The sequence below is a fragment of the Lepidothrix coronata genome, unplaced genomic scaffold, assembly GCF_001604755.1.
Source record: "Lepidothrix coronata isolate B3197 unplaced genomic scaffold, Lepidothrix_coronata-1.0 Scaffold55, whole genome shotgun sequence".
In the NCBI taxonomy this organism is placed as follows: domain Eukaryota; kingdom Metazoa; phylum Chordata; class Aves; order Passeriformes; family Pipridae; genus Lepidothrix; species Lepidothrix coronata.
Genome location: NW_016690235.1, coordinates 1,735,064 through 1,751,055, shown reverse-complemented (window position 1 = coordinate 1,751,055; position 15,992 = coordinate 1,735,064).

Below are 15,992 nucleotides of genomic sequence, written 5' to 3'. Positions count from 1 at the left end.
AAGTCCAGAAGGATGCTGAAACTGAAACCATACACCGTTGAAAACTCAACAAAACAATATTTATTACCAAGAGGTTGCCAACAAAATGAAAATAAGCCCTCAGTACGACTTCCCCATAACTCAGGCGTTAATTATGAAGTTCTTACCAAACCTCAGAATGCCTAGAATTACCCATAGCAGATGCTACATCCTCGGAGTGTCAGTAGGCTCACAAGGCAGCAGGCATCCCTGCAAAAGACAATGTTGTCCTTTGAGGTGAAGCTTGCGCCCCGCCCCCACCCCCCCAGCATGAGCTATCTGCTTCTTATCCAATTTACTGGTGACATTTACGTGGGCAGGTGTGGCCATCACTGCACAGCTAGAGGCCTTCAGTCCCTCCCCCCGTCATGCAAGTGGCATCTCTTCTGCGCGTGGGTACTCCGGAATTTTCCAGCACATGCATGTTGCACCTCAGGGTGTCTTTCCTAAAAGACTCTGGGGGCTTACTTCATCCTCTCCCTCTTCAACTTCTTCTTCAAATGCCCCTGGATGCCCGTCAACCAATAGCAAGGTACCAATTAGTTGTAGTTTATACAGGATGCTCCCTTCAAGGACAAAATTCTAGTTTATCAGTGCTTGTTTTCTCATAACTTGGCAGGAAAAGACTAGATTATCACAGGTGGCTGGGTTAACCACAGAGCAAAAAAATAGCAGCATCTAATTAAGTACAAATACAAGGGTACAGACTTTCTTCCCATATATGGACACATTACATTTCAGAATCTAAAACTGCTTTTAGTTAATCACATTTTAACAACCTTCTATTATCTCTATGATCACCAGCGTCCTCTTTCCTTTACTGTTCCATAGGTATACAACAAGCAGTAGCTAAATTGCTACTATGACACTGACTGTGGCCCCATGTCCTAAGGGGAAAAACGCCTCTTTTTCTTTGATGGACACTTTCCAATTGCATAGCTTATTCTGCTTCCTAAGTGTAATCACAGAATAGTTTTCCATTTTTACTATAAATATAACTATATTATCGGATTTATTTGTGTCTTTTCTTCTCAAGGCTTATTTGAAAGAATACTCAGGGAGCTTACATGGCATACAAATTTTACTACTTCAACATGATGTATATAACCACAGCAATGTCTGTCCTCAGTGGTGTACCAGCATGCCTTAGCGTTCAATAAATACTTTTGTTAAAGCTTCTTCAGATTGAACATGTAATAAAATTGCAATTTTTAGAATGATAATATTACAGACAAAATGAAAACTTCTTCACAATCTGATGATTTTAAATCCAGTTTTATTCAGCGTTAGACCTTGTAAATGTGAGATCCAGCTGTAAGTACCAAGACCTTTTAAATGTGAGATCCAACTGTAAGTACCAAGACAGTCTATGGATTTGGGGGCACAATTTGCATTAAAATAAACATAAATTTTCCAAACTTTAGTAGAATTTATTTTAGCTAAGTGGCTTTGATTTCCTTTTAATATTACTTGTTCCACACTTTTAACTAAACAGATCAACTTGCTTACTTGATATTTTTCATTTTATTATGGACACACATATTTAATATTTTGCTGAAATGCCAGTCCTGTTTTCTCTCTCAACTTCTGTTGTCTCTGAATTTATAAAGTTCTATTTCCCCTTCTGTTTGCTAGATTGTAATTATTTTATTGATAGAAAATACCACTAGGGACAAAAAGTTTAAAAACTGTTTTTTTTGGGGGATTCACTGTTTGGTCCCAAAGGCGAGAAATGAACTTCTAGAGATTTCTAGAATTTAAGGACTATTCAGATGACAATCAAGTATCACTGAAACTACTGGTTTAGATGCAAATTGAATTAGTTTAATTGTGCTAGGAATTATTAATAATGATACTTGGCAGCAGCAGCATATCAATAAAACAAAGTTAAGCACAGTTGTAGTTAAGTAATAATACAAAGTATACTCCCATATAAATTAAGTTTCTTGGGATTTTAATCAATCTTTTATGTTCCCATATGAACTAAGCTTCTTAGTATTTTAATCAGTCTTGTGAGTGCCACTGCACATCATTTTGTCATGAGCACAAATCAGTCACTCAAACACTTCAAGAAGTATACCATTTTGCCTGAAACTTTGGACAATAACACAAAAGGCTCTTCAGCCAGAAATCATAAAGTCTTCCTATCCAGAAATTCCTGAGAAGCAGAGTCAGCAAATTCGTCATCTTGATGGAGTAAACTTAAAGTAATTTTGTTCTCTGGTAAGAGAGTATTATTTTTGAAGACCAGCATTCAAAAGAAAAATGTTGATTTAAAATGACATGCCAGTTCTTACTAGTTCTTAGCCTGTTTATGTTTCCATTTAAAATTTCAGAGTGTGGTAGCTGAAAGCCTCACAATAAAACAACTTGGTTTTCCTCTACTGCTTGCTTTATGCATTTTATACAATTTCATAGCACTGGTTTCAATGTTTCTCCTTTCTAATGAACTCTCAGCTTTTCTTAGTGATCTCAAATGTCTTTAGCAGATCCACAAAGAAAAGTAACCACTTAGGACTACAGAAAAGTATTATATGTTTTTGAAATGAACAAACTCATGAGGAGGTTTGGAAACTCAAAATCATTCTAAAAAGACAAGGTAAAAAGAGTAGTTTTCAATATTTCTTTATTTTTTAAAGTGTGTGCATGACTTAAGCATACAAATATTCCCGATCCTTACCTCAAATATGCAGAAAGAGAATAAAAAATATGCAGCCTGAACCTAAAACATTAATTTCTTTCCTCACTTCAGTGCTACTCTTGTACATTAAAATTTTTTAATCAGTGATTTCAGAATCAGTCATTTTATGGTTGCTATCCTACACAAAACATTTTTTTTTCCTGTATTTATGTAGGGAGTAAAGGGAGTAATAAGAATGTATCCCAAGAAGCAGAAAGATTTGTAGACATTTTTCTTATACTGCAGAATCATGTAAAGACCTTAAAAATGTAGAAGCCTGTTGATAACGTGCTGTGTAACACATTTTAAATGTGCATCCTTTGCCATGCAGTAGACTTCACGGATCATTAGAATCACAGAATCACAGAATGTTTTGGACTGGAAGGGACCCTAAAGATGATCTAGTTCCAGCCCCTCTGCTGTGGACACAAGACCTTTCACTAGACTAGGCAGCTCAGAGCTCCATCCAACTTGGCCTTAACTGAAGTTTTCCAGCATTCATCAGAGGAATAAAGTAAGTGATCAGAGTCCAAGTTTTGAATGTTTTATGCACAGGTGTATTCCTCTTTACTTATTTTCTTGGTCAATTAACACATTTCCTCTCTGCTTTTGATCTGGATCCATTCCTTTTTAAGAGTTCTTACAGAGTACTAAGTATGTTCTTTGAACCCACAACCTGAAATATTTTTGCTATACCTCCATGTATGTAGTCTCTCAAATAAATACTGCTCCTACAGCCAGTTGTATTTCAAAGAAATGAATTTTGAACTTAACCGGGCATACTCTTGAAAATGAAGCAAATAGTTGCAGGAAAGAGGAAAAAGAGAGAAAGAGAAGGGCAGAAGGGGAAGAGAAAAAGGGGAGAAAAGGGGCAATTTTTTTTATATTTCCAAAGGATAATGTTCCAAGTCTTCATAAACAAACAAACAAGCAAATACAACAACACCTAAAAACCAACAAAACAAAACAAAACAAAACAGAAAAAACTTTGCTTTAGAATGTTCTGAAACACACTTTCTATATTTTAGAAAGTAAATAATCTCCTAAATAAAAATATTTGACTTTGAGTCAAATCAATGTCTTGCCAGATCAGAAAATACATGTTTTTATTTCATTTAACTAAGGAAAATTTAACTTGAGAAAGAATAAAAAGCAATTTTTCAGGCAGAGCAGAGAAGGGGAAACAGTTATTTTCACTTGTTTGGCTGCTAGCCATTTAGAAACACTCTCCTTCTGTATTCAGTCTTATATATCTATGCTGTAGAAAGCATATTTACAAAACAGTTTGATTTTTTTCTTCCTTTCAATTAACCGCTGTGCCATAGAATGTTCCAGTAATCTTTTTTCACATTCTCGTTTAATCTTCATCTCACTCCCCAGTGATTTGATCTTTTCCCTTTGTTATTTTGCAGAACTGCCTTCCTCTGGGTAGGCATGAATTGCAAAAGCAATTTCTCCCACTTTTCTGGTCAGCTTTTTGTAATAGCATCCCTGCCTTCCCTTTGGTCTTGTTTTGGGATGAAAGGTCTCTTCCTTCCAAAGTCCTGGGAGCTGAGATGGCCAGAGAGCTTCTTTTCACAAGCAGCACGGATCCTTTTTAGAACCCTTGTACTTTTCTGAATGACAACTCTCCAGAGATATCTGTTTATTTATGTCTGCCACTGAATCTGTGTTTTCCTCCAGCATCTGAGTGAGTAGTGGGGTTTTGCTCTTGTCACAAGGAGAACCTTCAAGATGTAGGGGCAGCAACGTGATGGGAGGCTTCACAGGGAGCTTCCTATAGATGCAGGATTTTATTCATAAAGGTTTAGAGCAATATAGAGTCAGGAGTTACAGCAACCGATCTGAATATAAACAATATTGTGTGAAATATACACTATTGAGATTTATGCAATGATTTGCTACTGTTACTTTTTTCTAAGCACATCAGCATCAAGAGCTCAAGTCTCAAGTCTGATGGATCACACCATGTATTAAATCTTGGGCAAAATCAAAGTTTTAACTAACATAAAAATCCTTTGGTTATTAACAAGTCTCTGTACAGCACACGAGGAAAACATCATTAAGAAGGCATGATGCAGTGAGGTCTGAGGTATCACAGTGGCTACTAGTGTTTTACTTGTGCAGCAGTGCCACACATGTCACATCTTTCTGGAGGAAGATACATTGGGGCAGTAACTATACAAACGTGAAGCAACACGGGATGGGCAAACATATTCCATTTAAAAGAGCAAATCAAAGAGTGACCTTACAAAAAAAAAAAATTGTATTTTAAACAGAATTAATAACCTTGGAAAAATATTGAGGTAAAGCGCTGATATGGTTAAAAATGCCTACAGTTCCTACAGTGAACAACAGCATTGTCAATCTTAGTTACTGATTAAAAAAAAATTCATAGAAAATATTTTTCTGATCAAAAGTCTGGCAAATTGTATCTGACAACACTGGCTTTTTGCCTTCTATTTTTATACCTAATCTCTCCTTGTTCTCTCAGTTATGCAAGGAGCAACATTGGAACTCTCTGCCCTGCAGAATGCCGGGCTTTTAAACGTGCACTCCATGCACCATTTTAATTTCTGATACTGGATTTAGCATCAGAATTGTGCTTTACAGGAGTGGAAAAAACCCCCAAGTTCAGTGGTGATGAAGAACCATATTACATAGTGAAAATTGCCAAATTTTTCCATTAACAACCCTATTTTTTGATTCCTATTTTTCTTCGAGAATGTGTAGTTGAATGGGGAACACTTCTATCTTACCAATTCCAGTATCTCATCTCACTGTGTACATTTAGATCACCAGTAAGATGAAAGCATGATGGATGAAAAAAGGAAGGGAGTGCAGGAGCTGGAAGTAGGAAAATCAAGGCTTAAATCCAGTCTGAGCTATTTGTGAATTATTTTCATGGACATTTCACCATAAAACTCTTACTGACTTAAGGACAAGCATCAGCAGTTCTTCAGCTGGTGCAGTACTTTAATTTCATATCTCTTTGATTACCTCACAACACTACGATATGTGTGTAATAAAAGAAAAATCTTTAATATCCTTACCCACCTGCAAGGGCAATATAATTTCCTACCACCTTCACACTGCTCAAAAATAAAGCAGTATCTTTTTCATGCTCATTAAAGCAGTGTTAATAAAGAATGGGCACTGTTTATCAATGTCTCCTGCTGGTTACTACGCACGGGTGATATTATTTCTCCTCAAGATGTCTGCCATGCTCACAGGAACGTTACTTATCTGTAAAATGGCTGACAAATGATGTGGCTTCAGAAGTGGCATTTGCTGCCTTGGAGCACATTTTGCAGAATATGCATGCTGAGAAATGCTTCCTACATTTCCAAATTCTGTAATTCTGGGCTGAGCAGGAGATTTATCTCTCCTTAAAATCAGAAATGTGTCACTGACTGAGACATTTGCCTTTGTTCCTTTAAACATTGAATTAAGGTCATGATCTTAGAGAAGGTATTAATAAAGTAACTACATAATAGAGATGAGAGCTTAAATAATGCAGTGACTTTATAGCTGGAAATCAGTTTTGCACTCAGCACTAGCAGCCACAGATTCAATGGGGGAAAAAAAAAAAGGGTATGAAATTTAAAGGAAATCTTCAGAGCATGTAACTTCAATTGTAATATTAAAGGGAAACAGAGCAGGCAACACAACAGAGAGTGAGAGCTTAGCTCTTCCTCCTTTGTCTCTATGCTCTGCTTGCTCCTGGTGTTAAATAATCCTCAGTATAGTGGATGTAATATACTGTAGTAAAAGAGGTCAGTTTAAACCCTACAACAGATATTACATGAAATTATCTGGTGGGAGTGTGCCACTGTGCACACAGATGTAAAAAGGGATTTGGACAACTATTTAGCTCATGGTAAAAAGTGTAGCCACTTACATAAGAAGCAACTCTTTAGAAACACTGACAAAAATCCTGAAATAAGTGTTCTGCTGTTCAGACATGTGAAGGAATGGCATAAAAAATGAAACATGAGCAGCAATTTAAAAAAAATCATTAATTAATTCGGTAAGAGACATTTTCTAGTCTCAGACCATCAAATGGACTTCATTTTGTGCCTGTGCTTCAAATTACCTGAGAGACTTATCTCCTGAAGACAGACCTAATCGGAACAAATGGCAAAAGCTCCTGAGGTTTCAAAAGCCAATATGCAAAGATGACTGGTATTCAAATGTTAGCTGCTATGAAGTGTACTGCACAAGGTTTTCAAATTAACCCATTTACTACATTTTAGATAATCAAAGTAGCATGTTTTGCATTTTATGAAATTTCCCATAGTTACTTGGCCCTGCCCTAATATTTACTAATGGATCAAAAATTACTCTGGGTGTTACTAATGTTTCTGAGAACTATTTTCCTCTTGACTTTTCTGCTTATTGCAATGTGTAACTTAGTTACTTCCTTCTAAATATTTTCAAACTTGGGCAGAACTCTGAAATAATACAGAAGTCCCATAAATAGGATTAGATATGGAGTAGTATCTGCTCTGGGCAGATTTCTTAATGAATCATGTCCAGTCTGCTGTGTGTCACCACCCCCATCTGATGTTTGCTCTTACACTTTTCAAAAGAAGCAGACTCAAATGAAGTATAATTGTTTAGTAAAGAATAAAAAATAGGTGCTTGTAGTTAATTACTTAACACAGAAAATTTGTTTTCAATATGCTGCTTGGACTATAAAACTGAGGAGACACGCTTAAATGTACTAAAAACTCATCACAAAACCCTATGAAAGCAAATAAACAAAAAAACCAACTCAGTGCTCAGCAGTTTAAAGCTATATACAGGGCAGCTTTGGCCACTAGTTTGGAATTCTTAATGCCACAATTTTTCAAAACCTAAGGTTTTAAGCTAAAGTTCCAGGGTCTGAACAATTGCTCCTGTCCAAACCAGGTTAAGTAACAGTGTGTCTTGACTTAATGAGAGAGCAGAGGAGATGTGTGAAGCGCCACCAGAGGAAACATCACAAGCCATTTAGATGTGGTGGGTTGGAATTAGACAGAAGATGCAGCTTTGAAGTGGGACCACATTACTGCCACAGATGAGATGATCAGGAAGAACTAGATAATGTCTTCTTCAAACAACTAGAAGAAGGCTCCTTTGAACAGATCTCTGTCTTCATGAGTGACCTAACCACCCCAGCATCTGCAGGAATGGAAATAGAGCATGGAACAATCAATCCAGGAGGTGGTAGAATCCAAAGTCCTAAGAGGAAGAAAGAGGGGAAAAAGTTAGGGCTTATCCTCAGCTGGAATTAAATTAGGTTAGGAAATATTTAAACAAACTTCACAGATACAAATTCATTGGGTGTCACAGGATGCACCCACAAGTGCATTTTGAGGCAACTCTTGATTATCTTTGAAAACTCACAGTGAACAGGGAGAAAGAAAATAGACTCTTCTCTCCAGGAAAGGAAAACAGGAAAAGAAGGAAACTGAATAGGTGAGCTCAGAGGGCTGTGACCAGGGGCACAAAATCTCCAGCTGGAGGACTATCAGCGATGGTGTACCCCAATGGTCAGTAAGACCACGAGGATCAATATTATTTTACCTCTTTCCCACTGACACGGATGCAAGGATGGGCAACACTCTTAACGAGTCTGCAGATGACACAAAATGGGGAGGAGTGGCTGATAGGCTGGATGGATGTGCTACCTTCCAAAGGGAGTTGGATAGTTTGGAGAAATGGGCCAACAGGAACTTGTTGAAGTCCATATTCTTCAATTGGAAATGCCAAATTCTGCAGCTGGGATGGAATGACCCTAGGTATCAGTACACACTGGGAGCCAACTAGTTGGGAAAGAGCATGACAGAAATGGACTCAGGGTTCTTTTTTTTTTCATGAGCCAGCAATGTGTTCTTGTACCAAACAAGACCAGTGGTCTTCTGGGCTACACTAGGAGACCTGCTGTAATTAGGTCAAAGGAGGTGATCCTTCCCCTCTGCTTAAGCTCTGGTGTGACAAATCTAGAGAGCCAAGTTCATTTTGGATCTCCCCAGTACCAGGGAGACATGGATCTACAGGAGCAAGTCCAGCAAACAGCCACAAAGGAGATAGAGGACTGAAGCATGTCTTATACAAGTTGAAGATAGAGATCCGAGGCTGTTCAGGTTGGAGAAAAAAAGGGTGTTTTATCCATGCATGTAAATATCTGATGGCAGGGCATGGTAGTCAGACTGGATGATCTCTGGAGGTGCCTGCCAACTTTAGCAAATTGATGATTGTGTGGCTCTGTGAATATGGACTGCCAATTGCTGAATTTATGTAGGATTTTAAAACAAAATTGCTCAGAACTTTTAAAAGTGTGTAAATAGTCCCTTCATTCTGGTAGATATCATCTTTCTTGGTTGAAGAATGACTCGGAACTCATTTACTTCAAAAGAAGCATTTCTATTTATTTAAAAGAAACTGCAACAAACTCCTTCAAGGATTTATAATAAAAACTTCTAAAATTCATAAAGTTACTTTGTTTGCTTTAAAGTTATTCAAATTACCAGTTTCTTATTACCTGCAGTAACATCAAAAATTTGAAGTAGCTTGAAAATTACTCTTTGCACATAATTATATGTTAATTCTCTTATGATTTTTAAAGGCAGCTAATATTAATGGGCACAAGTAATCAGTGAAAAAACTATCAGAGGGCCTTGATCACAGAATCACAGAATCACAGAATCATTTATGTTGGAAAAGACTTCCAAGATCACCAAGCCCAACCTTTGACCAATCACCGTCTTCTCAACTGGACCATGGCACTAAGTGCCACGTCCAGTCCTTTCTTGAACACCCCCAGGGATGGTGACTCCACCATCTCCCCGGGCAGTCCATTCCTATGTTTGACAACCCTGTCGACAAAGAAATTCTTCCTGATGTCCAACCTGAACCTCCCTTGGTGCAGCTCATGGCTACGTCCTCTTGTTCTGGTGCAGGACACCTGGGAGAGGAGCTGACCTCCACTTTGCTACAATCTCCTTTCAGGTAGCTGTAGAGAGTCTCCTTTTCTCCAGGCTAAACAATGCCAGCTCCCTCAGCCGCTCCTAATACAACTTTTTAGACCCTTTACCAGCTGCTTTACCCTTCTCTGGACATGCTCCAGCAACTCAATGTCCTTCTGGCAGGGAGGAGCCAAGAGCTGGACACAGGACTTGAGGTGTGGCTTCACCATTGCAAGTACAGGGGGACAGTCTTGTTGGACTCACCATTGCTGATACAAGCCAGGATTCCACTGGCCTTCTTGGCCAGCTGGGCACACTGCTGGCTCATGCTCAGCTGCTGTCAACCAGCACCACCAGATCCTTCTCTGCCAGGCACCTTTCCAGGTACTCTTCCCCCAGTCTGTTTGTTGTGGCCAAAGGTTATGATTTGGCACTCCATCTTTTTTGAACTTCATACCATTGCTATGATCACACAAATCTCCTACTAGGGCATCCTGTCCTACCTTATGTTTAAAAAAAACAAACAGGTAATGAAACAGCATGCTTCAGGATTCTTCTCAAAAAGAGGCAATGCAACAGTAGGTTCTCATTGGACAAACTTTGTTACAGTGAATCTGTAAAAGGAAAAGAAGCACTGAAACATTTTAATGCTTGATCCATACGATATAATCAATTACTCTGCACCTCAATACTGGCCTCTCTATTCCTTTCAGTTACTGACATTGTGTGTTGCAGGCTGTGATAGTAAAATGTGCAGTTTTATGACCAACTACACCACAATGTAGGATAATTAGTAAACTGGCATAGGATTGCTGTTACTTCTTTTGTTGGGGACTAGCAAGGATCAGCTATGGTTTCACTGCAACAACCGTCTGCCTACTCAGAAGAGCAAAAATACAAATCTGAATTTCCAGACAAGCCAAGGAGCTTCTCCAAATTCCAGGCAAGCAGCCCTCACTTAGTGTTGCAGGACACACAAACACATCAGCTTGTCTTTGCTGCTCAGCCACATACTGCTCAGAGCTGCACAGCACTGCAGCCCCCAATGCAGCATTCAGAAACATGACATTCAAGTTTCTGTCTTCAATTTAAGCTGTACAACCACCACTCTACAGCTTAGAAGGCCGACAAGGAGAGCCACGGACTACTGAGGCTTAAAGACATGGGCTTGATTGTTTTCCTTTCAGAAAAAGTTAAAAAAAATGTTCACTTTTGAATCCACCAGCTGACGGGTGATTACGAATGCTAAAACAAGAAAGAATGAAGCTAAGAGATTATATGAGAAATATAGGGTGATAATAGCTGATATATCAGCAGATCTCTGCAATTTGTTCTAGAAGCATCCAAAAGTAATCATAAAGCAGACTGTGTTCTTCAACTCACCAAAAATGCTAATGTATTATAATTTATTAATAAATTTTCAAGAATCTGGGCTATCAGGTTGAGGTACACCATATACTTGCCTATCACTCCTGTGTGATAGTCACTTTGTTAATGACTTTCCCAGCCAGTATTGTCATACCTTAGACTGATCTCTCTGGATGCACTTCTGCAGTATTCAAGGATCTGATGGATGCACATCCCACAGGGTCTGCTAGCCCTTATCTTAGGAGAAGAGCAGCAGAGATAGTCACTGTTGAACCTGCTGGCAACTTCTCCCAAATTAAATGGTCCTCTTGTCTGGCCTTTTCACTTCCATCTGAGCCCCTTCACTTCTCCAGCTTCTTCCCCATTACCTTGGCCAGACCCAAACAATGACATAGTGGTACTATCTGGAAAATATAAAAAGAAGCCTTGATCTCTGCCAGATTGTACATTGGGGCTGTACCACAGAAGAGTGAATCCTCCTCCAGAGCAGCAAGGGAGGGATGAATTTTCTGGGTAACTCCTACCAGAGACTGCCACCTCACAATGGCTTTCAGATTGCTGCAGAGCCTCATGAAACAATGCCAATTTTGAAAATTTTGTGGAGGTTACTCGCAGGCTGAACAGGCATCTTAATACATTTAAAAAAAAAAATTCCACAATCTTTAAGATCATGAAGTAATCACTATAGGAATATTAGTGAGGGAATTATCAACTTCAAATTCACTGAAGGTTTCCAGTTGTATGCATTAAGTGAAGCCTGGGGCCTTTCCAGTGAGATAAAAGGGAATACGGAATGATTAGCCTGCCCTGAGTGAGTCAGGCACCCTGTGGAACAGCTTGTGTGCTGTTATGTAAGAAAGTGTTGCAAGGTAATGCATATGCACGTGCATAAGGAGGGTGAATGCAAATATCAGGGACAACCTTCATTGTGATAGTTCTTCATTTTGTGAACACTAGAGTTCACAATCTTAGTGGTCTTGCAGTTTGAGATAAATAAGCACATTTATGGGTTTAAGACTGTTGTTTGGAACTCTGAACATGGTAGTAAGTTAAAAAATACTAAGATTTTATTTTCTTTAATTAGAAAACTGATTTAGTAAACCATTGAGGAAGTAATGTCTCAGTGTAGTTTATTAATTCAGGTGGGTTTTGTTCTTGCTGCCTTTGAGATGGGGAAACTAAAACTTGTAAGAGTTTCATATGTCTATCTAATTCTGAAAGGACAAGTACAGTTAGGAATAAATGTATCTGTTTCAAATCCAGAGCTCAGGGAACCATTCTTTCTGCAGGTGATGGCTGGATCCCTAGTTTTATTTTTGCTCTAAAGAATGGAATTTTCATTTGTTGGCCACTGTCCTTTTCCCACCCAGATTGTATCTTTCCTCATAACACTGAATAATTTTTTTGAGAATATTGATCTAGATTAATTAATTTAACTTGAAATTAATTTTAAAATGCATCAGTTTGCAAGTACTGATGATCTTATTACACTGCTTTGTTTCATATTTTTTCTAGGGCAACAACTTTCAACCTGAGGTTGAAACTCAACTAGGGTCCTGTTTGCAGCACATACCTGTAGACATCAAATTTAAATTTAGATAAATAAATAATTATGGTTTCTAATTATTTTTGTAGAATAGTGTACAGGATTAGGCTAATAGTTCTTGTCAATTTTAAATGAGGCTTGTACTGATACCATAATGTAATCAAATAAATAGGGTTGAAGGTAATACAGTTTTTATAGTCTCCAGAATAGGTACCTTGTTTAAAGAAATAGTTCATTCTCTCACTTAATTTTCTTTTCAGACATAGTAGCAGAATATACTAAAATTTATATTTAAGATGACTAAATGCACTTTTAACTTATATAGGCTTAATTTTAACACAACATTCAGTCTGCTTCCAGAGTATTTTAAAAATATATTTGCCCAAAGTTTACTGAAATATTGATGAGCTTGAGTGCTCACAAAAATGCTTAGCTAAAATGCAGCCCTGTGGGAGGTCTCACTGCTGAACACTGACTCATTCATGGACGACTCATATGAGTAAAAGTGAACAAATGTCATGACGATAGTGCAAAAAATGGGCTAGGAATTCAACAGTAGCCTAGCAGCTGCACTGGAAGGATGCGTGGTTACGACAGTATTTTCAGTTTGCAATGCTTTTCTTTGATTGTTATATATAAATGCTATCAGAAAACATGCAAGGTTTTGTATTTTTGAATATGAGCCAGTAGTGTGGCCAGGTCGACAAGAAGGCTAATGGTATCCTGGCCTGGATCATAAAGAACGTTTCCAGCAGGCCCAGGGCAGTGACTGTCCTCACATTCTTGGCGCTGGTGAGGCCCCACCTGGAGTAATGTGTCTGGTTTTGAGCCACTCACTCCAAAGAAGACATTGAGATGCTGGAGATTGTCCAGGGAAGGGCAGTGAAGCTGATGAAGTGTCTGGAACACAAGTCCTCTGAGGGGCAGCTGAGGGAGCTGGGATTGTTCAGCCTGCGGAAAAGGAGGCTCAGAGGGGACATTACCACTCTTTAAAACTATGTCAAAGGAGGCTGTAGCCAGGTGGGGGTCATCTCATCTCCCATCTACCAAGTGAGAGCATGAGAGGAAGTTTAGATTGGATATTAGGACAATGTCACTGAAATTGTTGGCAAGCATTGGAACAGGCTGTCCAGGGAGGTGGTTGAGTTGCCATCCATGGAGGTATTTAAAAGACATGTGGATGTGACACTTGGGGACATGGATTAGTGTTGGACTTGACAGTGTTAACAGTTGGACTCAATCTTGGAGATCTTTTGCAACTTAAATGATCCTATGATTCTATCAGGCACACATTTTGGTGCATTGTCTTGTTTTCCAGGGCCATTCAGAGATTAATATCTTGTCGGATGGGCATGCCAGAACCATCTCTTGTTGACAGTAAATCTTGTTAAGTCTGTGCCACTGAGTTGATTTTCTTCAGAAGAAGGTATGAGATAATATGAGATGAGTTTTGGAGTCTTCTATCCGGAACATTGTCATTTCTGAGAAAACACACTGGCAATACCAGCAATACCAGCTAGTGCAGCACATTGTAATTCCTTTTTAGGAATACTTACAACATATTTATGAATCAGTTTATTCATTAAACTTCCTTATATTTCCTCTCAATGTCAATTGTATTCTAATTAAATTTTTGCCCTATGACTTTTTCCCTGAAAGAAATTATTATGTGTTGGCATTTGTTTTCATGCTGCTTTAGTTTGAAAAGCTGAACTACTGAGTATAAAGACCACACTGCACAATGACTGAAGGAGGGAGCATAAAAAGGAATATGCACAAAAACGGACGCAGGCTGATGGGAAACTGAGCTACAATCTCACCAGGTGAAAAAGGAATAATGTTTTGGTTCATACTGAGGCAGCATTTCATTTTTATTTGCTTCTGGGGATTTCAGATGAGGTCTTCTCTTGCAGGAAGCTTGTGAAAAAATCAAAGAGAGTGCCCTCTTTAATTTGTGTCATGGCTTCAAGCCACAAGGCATTGTTTGCATATATAAAACTGAAAGGACAAAAAGAGGATACTGGTGATGAAATATCTGCAATTACTTAGCACACAGCAATATGTCCTTGCACCTTTTCTCATTGGCAGGAATGAAAAATTCTTCACTCAAGGCTTGGGCATTCTTTCCCTCTGACTCTGTTTCCTTTTCTCTTCTCATGAAACTGCCTCTTCCTCTCCTTTTCTCCTTTTACTTCTTCCCTTTAGTTGTCACTTGATACTTACTCTTCCTGTTTGGATTTATTACAGTGTCAATATCCAACCCTAAAGTAGAAATATGTAGAAAATAATTTGTCTTGACCCTATCTGTGGCCTGCAGAGCTTTTATAATTTGCCTGATTTGTTATTATAGTTAATAGTATTGCTAGTTAGACCTGCTAATACAGCACAAAAGCAAAAAGAATTGGTAGTAATGAGAAGCTTTTAGAGGCAATATTTAAGCAATAATGACCCCTGAGTCAAACATTTTCTGGCAGTTAATGACTGGCTGGAAGAGTAAAGTGTCTAAGATAAACCCAGGGGCTCTCAATGCAACGCACCATTAGCTGCCAGGAAATGCCTGCCTTAGAGATCACTAATGCTATTATGCATCATAAAAACATGGAGAAAATCTAATTGCTTTCCTGCATGTTCAAAAGCTAAAAGCTGAACATCAAGTTGCCATGAATTGTTCCCTGCACTTGTGTTTTCTTAGGTGTTAATCACCAATGTAGTTACCAAAATAGAAACTGAAAATAATTAATTTGGAGTTGGTAATATTGTTCACTGTTAGGTGTAAGCCTGGATAAGTCTTTTTTGAAACACACTAAATCACTATATATATTTAAGTCATCCTAACCTTGAAGATTAACCATCAGTTCTGTGGGATCTCAAAAGACAGGTGTTACACCGAATGTAGACTACTTTTTATCTCTTTAGACGTCTTTGTGCTGATACAGGAACAGCAAGCATTTGGAAAAGAATAAAAGTAATCTTTCTAATGCCGGTCTGCAACCAACACAAGCTGGAAATAAGCATTTTTACATCTTCCATTGCTCAATAGATAGGAAAATAATCTGTGAGCCAGATCAGTTTCTATTCTAGAACAAAAATAAAATCTCTCACAATTTCATGACTCAGTGATTAATATGCTTTATTTGATGTAGTTTTGCATATTTCTGATGCCTCCGACTTCTGCCCTGTAATGTACCTTATTAGTTTTTTTACATTTTACACTAAGCTTTAGATATGGCTCTTCCTTTTCCCACTGCTCTTGCCTCACTCACTTATTTGTTCTTGTTCTCCTTGTAAACAAATCTCACCTCATTTGACAGGTATCCTGATACTCTTTGAGACAAAGTTTTGGTTTACTATTCATAAAGGGGACTTTTTGCAACAAATTATTTCCCAGAGCGGGGGCCTCTGGTGGTCTAATGGTTAGGGTGCAGGA